General features: G+C 41.2%; 1 protein-coding gene across 2 annotated transcripts in view; it reads left to right on the top strand.

Annotated features, from left to right (window-relative positions):
- Positions 1 to 5,344: 5,344 nt before the first annotated feature.
- LOC116096205 (perilipin-2) overlaps positions 5,345 to 9,977 on the top strand; it is a 52,660-nt gene continuing 48,027 nt past the window's right edge. Inside the window, exon 1 of one of the 2 annotated variants that reach the window (XM_031377805.1) lies at positions 5,345 to 5,737. The gene's annotated coding sequence lies outside the window, so the exon portion shown is untranslated. The remainder of the gene's footprint in view (positions 5,738 to 9,977) is intronic. The other variant, XM_031377807.1, reaches the window with a different exon arrangement.

Genomic DNA, 9,977 nt, shown 5'->3' with positions numbered 1-9,977 from the left:
AAAAAAAAGGAAAGAAAGAAAAAAAGAAAAAGACAATCTATCTATGATTTGTAAAATAACCATAACTAGATACCCAAATCCAAGGGATCCGGATGACTATTTTTTTGTTGTTGTTGATGTTTTCGAGACAGAGTTTTTCTGTATAGCCCTGGCTGTCCTGGAACTCACTCTGTAGACCAGGCTGGCCTCAAACTCAGAAATCCGTGCTTCTGCCTCCCAAGTGCTGGGATTAAAGGCATGAGCCACCACTGCCTGGGCAGATGACTATTTTTTTAACAAACACTGTCAGCACTGTAGAGGAACAGAACTAATGGTGTGTGTGTGTGTGTGTGTGTGTGTGTGTGTGTGTGTGCTGGGAAATGGCTCTAATGCTTTATCTTAATTTGGCTCCCAAAAGCTGTGCTTCTGAAAGACACTGAGGATCCCTACCCTCAGCTGGCTTTGATTGGCAATAAAGAATTGCTGTACAGCCAATGGCTGGGCAGAGCAACAGAGGCAAGACTTTTAACTTACACAGACAAGGAAGAGAGCAGAGGATAACCATGAAGGGGAAACAGAAAGATCAGACTGAAAGGCCTGCTGTCATGTAAGAATCAGGGTGAGTGGCCACAGGAGCCACTCCCCCAATTGGGTCTGGTGTAGCACAGATGAAATATAGATTTTTAAAAGATGTTAATCAGAGCTGGTCAGTGGTGGGACAAGCCTTTAATTCCAGCACTTGGGAGGCAGAGGCAGGTGGATTTCTGAGTTTGAGGCCAGCTTGCTCTACAGAGTCAGTTCTAGGACAGCCAGGGCTACACAGAGAAACCTTGTCTCGAAAAACCAAAAAAAAAAAAAAAAAAAAAGTTGTTAACTCAGAAGTACTGGAGGGGAGTGTGCTAGCTGCAGGGAGGTTTAGAAGTGTCCAACCATTGAGCTAGTCAAGGCAATCAATATTATTTGGTGTGTGTGTGTATAATCATATATATGTAGATATATGTGAATTTGTTGGGCCTGCATGTGTTAGAATAATAATCACAAACAAATAATACCAAGAACCAGCATCAGCTTGGAGAGGAGTTCTGAGGAAGGGTTGTCTGGGAGTGGTGAAGCAAATGACTCGAGGTCAAATTGTGGGTCCAAGCTGTTGACCTATGTCATGCTAGGATTACTGTCAAGAAGCTCAGTAGAGAATTACCATGAGTTGGAGACTAGCATGGGCTATATAATGAATTCTAGGCCAGCCTGGGCTACAATATGTGATCTTATATAAAAACAAAAACAAAACAAACAAAAAACAAAACAAAGACAAAAACAAAAACCAAAGAACAAAAAAAGAGCTCCAATGATTTTGGCCAATATTTTCATGAGTTGTTCATTAATTGTATTAAACTGATAAATTATAGTAGTGAGTTGTGTACTAATAATATTAAGGTGTTAGAGATTCTACACTATTCTCCATTAGTTACACTTTATTTATATATGTTTATATTAATTCCATGTGCATAGATGTTCTGCCTGCTTGAATGCATGCAAAAGTACTATGTGCAACTCCCTGCCATCAAACACCACATAGGTTCTGGGAACCAGAGGTGTGTTCTCTGTGAGAGCAGCAAGTGATTACAAACTCTGGCCATTTCTCAGGCCCCTAAGTATATTTTAATAAATTTAAACTTTATTGCATTTTATACTATTAAGTATTATTAGAGAAGTCATTTTTGTTTTTCCAAAGTTGTTTGTTTTGGTTTTTGCTTTTTTTAGACATAATGTCATATATCACAGGCTGGTCTCAAACTCAAGGTCCTCCTGCCTCAGTCTTCTGGGTTCTGGGATTACAGGGTACAACACCATGCACAGCTATCTTGTCCCAGTGTTGGCCTCCTACTGGCTTCCATGAATCTGACCTGAAAACTGCATGGAATTAAATGTGAGTATGTACCACCATGCCTAGCTAAATTAATTAGAAGTTAAATTTTGATTTAAAATGATATCATTGAAATTGTTCCCCAGGAACAGACACTTGACACAAGAGCCAGGTGGCTTGAATTCAATTCCCTTAACCTACATAAAGGCAGAAAAAAAAAAAAAAACAGATTTCACAGTTATCTTCTGTTATCCACATGCAGGCATGGCATGTGTGTCCACACACATTATACATACATATGTACATAATTATATAATGATTCTTTTTTATAGATTATTTATTTATTTTATGTATATGAGTACACTGTAGCTATACAGATGGTTGTGAGCCTTCATATGGTTGTTGGGAATTGAATTTTAGGAACTCTACTCACTCCAGTTGGCCACGCTTGCTCCAGTCAACTCTGTGCGCTCAGGCCCAAAGATTTATTTATTATTATACATAAGTACACTGTAGCTGTCTTCTGACACACCAGAAGAGGGTGTCGGATCTCATTTCAGGTGGTTGTGGGCCACCATGTGGTTGCTGGGATTTGAACTCAGGACTTTTGGAAGAGCAGTCAGTGTTCTTATCCACTGATCCATCTCGCCAGCCCTATATAATGATTCTTTAATGTCATCATTCTAAATCCTATTATTTACTCTTGGTAAAAGTGTAAATTCACTGGTTTGAGGACTGGCTACATTTTGCTATAGCTGCTTCATTCCCAGGATAGTACAGAAAAGTAGCCAGGATAAAGCTATGGTGGCTTGTTAAGTTATGCAAAACTTTACTGTTGCTGTTTTTTGGGGGGGAGAGGGGCACAAGATCTTACTATGTAGCCATGGCTGATCTGGAACTCTCTGTGTAGACCAGTCTAGCCTTAGACTAATATGGATCCATCTGCCTCTACTTCCCGAGTGCTGGAAATAAAGTTGTACTCCACCATCCCTGACCTTTACTGTCATTTTTATTATTGTAGTTTTGAGATACCCTCTTGTATCCCAGGCTGGCCAGGCTGGCAGGAATCCATCCTCAAATTTACTATGTGGCAGAGGGTAACCTCAAACTCTTGATCCTCCTTCCTCCCTATCTAAACAAGTTCTTTACCATTGAGCTATAACCTCAGCCCTAGGGATTTCTCTTTAATATTTTTTTTCCTAAAGAACGGTTTTCAATTATGTCATTCTGTCACACCCCCATTCAAAAACTTCAGTGAGACCTTGTTTATGTGTTGAATTCTTTTGCTTCATATCCTTGACAGACCTCTGGTATGTGTGTGCATATGCATGTGTGATTACTGGAAACTGAATATACAACTTTATGCATGTCCTGTAAGCACTCCACTGGTGAGCTACATTGGCAGGCCATCCTTTATTTTTTCCCTTTTAAATTACCATGTCACTCACTCTGTAACCTGGGCAGGCCTTAAACTTGCAATTCTCCTGCCTCAGTTTCCTGAGCAGCTAGAATTACAGGCTTGTACCTCCAGACCCAGTTCATGGTTCAGGTTTTTGAAAACCTGCCTCAATCCACCTTCTTGGGTGTTATGGGTAGGATATAAAGGCCCCCAATATGTGTTGAAGGCTTGGTTCCCAGTGTATCAGTGTTCAGAAGTGGGGTGTTTTGGAAGTAACTGGATCCTGAGGCTTCTGACTTCCTCAGTACATTAATGTGCCAGTGGACACTTGTTTGGATGCCATTACTGAGAGGTGATGGAAATTCGAGGAGGTGGGGCCTATTTATAAAAAGCAGGTCATTAGGGGCCTTCTCTAAAGAATGATTGACACTTCTCTCTCGTCCACTGCTTCCCACACCCCCCCTTTTTTTTTTGTTCCTTCTTCCTCCTCCTTTCATTTGTTTTTCAAGAAAAGATTTTTCTCTGTAGCTCTCTGACTGCCCTGGTACTCTATAGACTAGGCTAGCCTCAAACTCAGAAATCTTTCTGCCTCACGAGGGCTGGGATTAAAAGAGTGTACTGCTACCACCTGGTTTTGTTTCCCATTTTTCAATTGATATTTTAAATGTATTTTGATATTGCTGTTGTTTTTTTTTTTTCTATTTTAATTTGAGAGATGCTAGGGAGACTGAGGCATGGAAGATACTGTAAGACTCTGATGAGCCTTAGTTACCGGGGACCCTCTGGGTAAACCACTCAGAGCCAGGGATCAATGCAAAAGCAAGAGGAATTTATTGTTCCAGTGTGCTGGAGTTGTCCTGCACCTGAAGGAGAGGTGGTGACTGGGGGCAGCCTGTAAGTTTTTATACAGTTTCCAGGGGCCGAGTAGAGCATCAGCAACTAGACACAATGTGATTGGCAGAACAGTGTGACTTTTAAACTGATTGGTCCTTAGGGAATGAGGTAGCAAGTGCTTCCCTTAACTGTGGGTGGCCAACGGTCAGTCCCCCCTGTGGTCTATCTTAGGAATGTAATCAACCTCTCCCTTCTGGAAGGGAGGGGTGCCTATGTGCTCTATGACCTGTCTCTTCCAGGGGGGTGGAAGGGGAGATACCTGGTGGAATTTTCCAAAAGTCAGGAGCTGACATCTTCAATACCACATTCAGACACCCAAAACAGAGTGGAGGAGCAGGAAAAGTGTATTGTATTGATGGGCTAAGTGGGGTTGTCTCTGTAACAATAAATAACAGCACAGGTGTTTTTACACCTGCATGTGCTTTTCAGCATTACTTTGTTTGTTTGTTTGTTTTGTTTTGTTTTTTCGAGACAGGGTTTCTCTGTGTAGCCCTGGCTGTCCTGGAACTCATTCTGTAGACCAGGCTGGCCTCGAACTCAGAAATCTGCCTGCCTCTGCCTCCCAAGTGCTGGGATTAAAGGCATGTACCACCACCGCCCGGCAGCATTACTTTTAAATATTACATCATTGGTGAGCTTATGTTTCTATTAGTCTTAGAGAGTACAGATGACTAAGATCCATACAAGAACTGCCTTTTGTAATATTTATCCTTTTAAATTATCTAATATTTATACCCATAAAGACACGGGAGGAGGAAACTAAAGTAAGACCCTGCTTGCTCAGCAAGGAAATTTTATTCTCTTAACTATATACAAAGTATCTGTTTACAAGCCTGATTCCACATCTAGCCTGCTAGCTCTTTAGGAATCTGTATCAGTCTACGGTGCTGGTCTTCCTTTCTCTTGAGCTCCTCCAAACCCCATAGGACTTCTTAACTTTCTTTCCTAGATTACTTGTTCACCTTCGTCCTGCTAGTTGCTTCTCTGTGGTTCTAGCAAGCCCAGAGAGAGAATCCCTTTCTCATATCTGGAGTTCCTTCAAAAAGGCTCTTCCTAGCCAAACTTAGAGCGAGCCAAAAGAGAGCTCTCAAAGGTCCAGTTGCTAAAAAAAAAAAAAAAAAAAGGCTCTAGCTCCTCCCCTACACCGTTGGCAGGTTGAACCATGTTACTGCCATGATGGGGGGACTCCAAGTCAAGTCAGTAAGGGCCAAACCATTTCGCCTTTACAGTTGGGGCACCTTAAGGCCATTCCGAGGACTTTGCCTTGGGTCACAGAGCAAAGATTTCTCCCAAGCAACTTGCCTTAAAATAAGCAGGAACTTTCCATCCTTTAGCATTTTTATCCAAGGAAGCTTTTAGAGGCACACCCAAACTACATCTCTACAGGACACACCTAACTGCATCTGACAAACGCAGTATCTTTCTAAGCTTGTATATTTTGGTAACAATTAGGTGTTCTATGTATAATAATCAACAATCCTGTAACCGCCTTTCTTGTGGTCAGGCATGTTAACAGAACAGATACTGTGCAGAGGTTCCTGGACTCTTCCCCCTTTGAAAGACAGGATAACTACTGACTGGTAGCTGCTTCACCAGTAACTGTAAGTGACTGCTTCTCTCCATTGTTATCATTTCCATTTGATTATAGGCATTTTAAAGTCTCTCCTTGATTTCTTCAATCATTCATTGCTCATTTAAAAGCGAATCATGGGTCTGGCACAGTTGGTAGAGTGCTCACCTGGCATGCACAAGATTCTGAGTTTGATCCCCAGTGTCACATATGGTGCACATACTCCTGTCACACACACACACATACACATCATTAAAAAATCTTTTTTTGGGTCCGAGTGAGCAGAGGTCCTGAGTTCAATTCTCAGCAACCACATGATGGCTTACAACTACCTATACAGTCATAAGGTATTCATATACATAAAACAAATAAATCTTTTAAAAAAATTTATTGGGGGTTGCTATTCAGTTTCCAAGTGTGTGTACAATTCTTCCATTTTCCTTGCTGTTGATTTCTAGCTTTATTCTGCTATGATCTGTTAGGATACAGGGACTGCTTTTATTCTTTCCTATTTGTTAAGGCTTGCCTTGTGACACAGGCTATGATCAGTTTTAGAGAAGGCGCCACGGACCACCCAGAAGAACATATAATTCATATCTGCCAGGTGGAATATTCTGCACATGCTATGAAATCCATTTGATCTGTAGTATAATTCAGCTCTGAAGTTTCTCTACTGATTTGTTTGGAAGACTTAGTTAAAGATGAAAGTGAAATATGAAAGTCTCCCACTATGGTTGTTTTCTGACCAATTGTCCTTTTGTGATTTAGTGTTTCCTTTAAGCAGCAGAGAGTGCCAATGTTTGGTGTATAGATTTTAAGATTGCTATGTTTTCTGGACAACTTGTTCTCTTTATTAATACATAGTAGTCTTCTTGTTTGGGACTCCATTTGCTTGATAGTTCCCTTTCTGTCCTTTCTCAATTTTTAGATGTCATGGCTAGTGAGGTACGTTTCTGGGGGAAAACAGGTAGTTGGATCATTTAAATGTTAAAAACTTGTGTATGCTCATGTGTGCATGTGTGCACACAGTGAACACAGAGGCCAGAGGCATTGGGTCCTCCCTGCAAGCCAGAGTTATAGGCATTTGTGAACTGTCCAACATAGGTACTTGGAATTTAACTCAGATCCTCTGTAAGAGCTGAACATGCTTTTCATTACTGAGCCATCTCTCCTGACCTGAAACTTAGTTTTTAATATAGTCAGTTACCCAGTGTCTATTAAATGATGTGTTAAAGTTATCTGCATTTAAGGCTGTTATTGAGAGGAGCTTGCCATTTTCTAAGGTTGTGTTGATTGTTGGTAGTTTGTTCTTCTTTACCTTCCTCCTAGACTAGGGATTTCCTGATTTCACATTTTGGACATAGTGTATCCCTTCTTATCCCTTCTTTGTTCATTTGTTTTGCTCACAAGTATATTCTTCCCTTTGCTCTTGCATATATATATACATATATATATATATATATGTATATATATGTGTGTGTGTGTGTGTGTGTGTGTGTTAGTTTGCTTTCTATTGCTGTGATAAACCCCAGAACCAAATGCAACTTGGGGAGGAAAGGGTTCATCTCAACCTACAACCCTTATGTTGCACTCTATCACTGAGAAAACTCAGGAACTGAAGGCAGGAGCTTAAAGCACAAATTAACCCTAGAGGAATGATGCTTACTGGCTTGCTCCCTCTGGCTTGCTCAGCCTGCTTTCTTACACAATTCAGGGTGGGAGTGGCACTGTCCACCGAAGGATTTGCCCTCTCATAACAATCAACAATCAAGGCAACCCTCCACAGACATGTCTACAGAATAACATGGTCCAGGCAACTCCTCAGTTGAGTCCCATTCTTCCCAGGTTACTATTGTGTCACGGTGACAGCTGAGGCTATCTTTGATAACTCTCTTTCTTGTTCTGCTGTGTATAGCCCTTAAGCATTTTCTGCAGTGTTGGCTTTGTTGTAATGAATTGCCTTCATTTGTGCCTGTCTTGAAATGTTTATATTTTTCCCATCAATTTTAAGAGATAATTTTTCTATGTATAGCAAATTATTGGCTGGCAGTTATTTATTTTGAAATATATGATTTCATGCTTTCTTGGCTTTTAGAGTTACTGATGGTGATCTTATGTTATTCTGATGTGTTTGGTTTATATATATATCATATATACATCATAATATAATATAAATGTATTCTATATGAAGCAGGGTCTCATTATCTAGCCCAAGAGCTAGGCATGCACTATCACATCCAGTTTAGTCCATGCTGGGCTCAAACCCAGAACTAGGTGGGAAGACCTTATTGCTGAAGACATCATCACACACTTTGGGAGCAGGATGGAGAGAAGTCAGTCTGGAACTGCACTGGGTGCTTCTTCCTCATGACTAACTTTCTTAGTGCTAGAGATACAAGCGGGCTGCTGAGGGAGAACTGTCAGCGAAAGTTCTCCTCAGCTGTGTACCTTGCCTGCTTTTCCTCCAACCTGAGAGGTAAGACATGCCCATTGGTACAATAATGGTAGAACTCTCATGTAAATGACAAAATACTACTACTACTACTGCTGCTGCTGCTGCTGTTGCTGCTGCTGCTGCTGCTACTACTACTACTACTACTACTGAATCTGAGGCCTGCTCCACCAGAGGGATTTCGAATCCAGAACTATAAATCTGGTCAAATGCTTGTGGCTGGGGCGCAGGGTCACAGCCCCTAGTGGGGAAGCTAGTGTTTTTGTTTTGCCACATGAATACAAAGTTCTTGTCAAATCGCTTTCTAAATATTTACATCTGTGGTCATAGATTTGTGTTGTTGGCTTTGATCGTAGAAACTTCTTTTTGTAGTGGGCAGTGGTTGCTACAGAGACTCCTAACGATGCTGAAGAGTGGGTTGAGAATCTAAGTGCTGGGGAAAGGTGTGGAACGTTGTGTAATGCTGTCTTCTGGGCATGACAGAACTGTTACATTCTTGAATTCTCAGGAGTTGGGACCACACCAGATTAGGTTTGTTAAAATTCCATCATGAAGCCCGGCAGTGGTGGTGCACGCCTCTGGCTCACACATGCCTTTGATCCCAGCGCTTGGGAGGCAAAGGCAGGCAAATTTCTGAGTTCACGGTCAGCCTGGTCTACAGAGTGAGTTCAAGGACAGCCAGGGCTACAGAGAGAAACTCTGTATTCAAAAAAAAAAAAAAAAAAAAAAAAAAAAAAAATCCCATCATGAGATCTCTTCTCTTTCTGAGGATAATTGTTGCTAGGAAGGAGGGGCTCAAGGGGCTCCATCCCTCCCAGAGGATCTACAGGCAGTTTGCTGGGAAAAGAAAAGATTTGATTCAGGGATAGAGCCACTGGTAAGGTTCACCTGCTCCTGTAAATAGCCCTCACTTATGCTCCTTCAAGCAACCCCAATGTCTCCCACTGAGTCATCTAAAAACAAACAAAACAACGGAGGAAAGACATGAAGATGCAAAGGCAATGGGTTGGGAAAGGAAGGGCATCCATGGGATTAGGAAGAGAACAAGAAAGGGGACTGGAGGCTGGAGACATGGGTCAGTGCTTAAGAGCACTGACTGCTCTTCCAGTGGTCCTGAGTTCAAGTTCAAGCAACCACATAGTAACTCACAACCATCTGTAATGGCATCTGATTCCCTTTTCTGGTGTGTCTGAAGAGAGTGACTGTGTGTTCACATATATAAAACAAATAAATAAATCTTTATTTTTAAAAAAAGGAGCACTGGATATTCTTGCAGAGAACCTGGGTTGCACCTATATACATGGTGGCTCACAACTACCTGTAACTCCAGTTCCCAAGGATCTGATGCCTTCTTTCTGGCTTCTATAAGCACCATGCACATTTGTGGTACACATACATTCATGCAGGAAGAACAATTAAACACATAAAATAAAATAAAAATCCAAAAAAAGAAAAATATTTTTTAAAAAGTGTGTGTGTGTGGGGGGGGGAGAGCAGGGTGGGGGTGGTGCATGCCTTTGATCCCAGCACCCGGAAGGTAGAGGCAGGTGGATCACCATGACAGGTGAGTTTGAGACCAGCCTGGTCTACAGAGCAAGTTCCAGGACAGCCAGGTATGCGTAAAGAAACCCTGTGTTTTCTCTGTGTCTCAAAAAAAAAAAAAAAAAAAAAAAAAAAAAAACCCGAAAAAAAGCAAACAAAAAAACCCCAAATAAACAATTAGAGAGACAGACAGATTTATATTGATTGATTTAAAAGAAAAAGAAAAAGAATAGATCATGCCTTCAGCAATAGGGTCTTTCTATCTAGTTCTTTTTTT

Source organism: Mastomys coucha, unplaced genomic scaffold (genome assembly GCF_008632895.1).
Source record: "Mastomys coucha isolate ucsf_1 unplaced genomic scaffold, UCSF_Mcou_1 pScaffold18, whole genome shotgun sequence".
NCBI classification, from domain to species: domain Eukaryota; kingdom Metazoa; phylum Chordata; class Mammalia; order Rodentia; family Muridae; genus Mastomys; species Mastomys coucha.
This window is presented reverse-complemented; position numbering and strand designations above follow the sequence as displayed.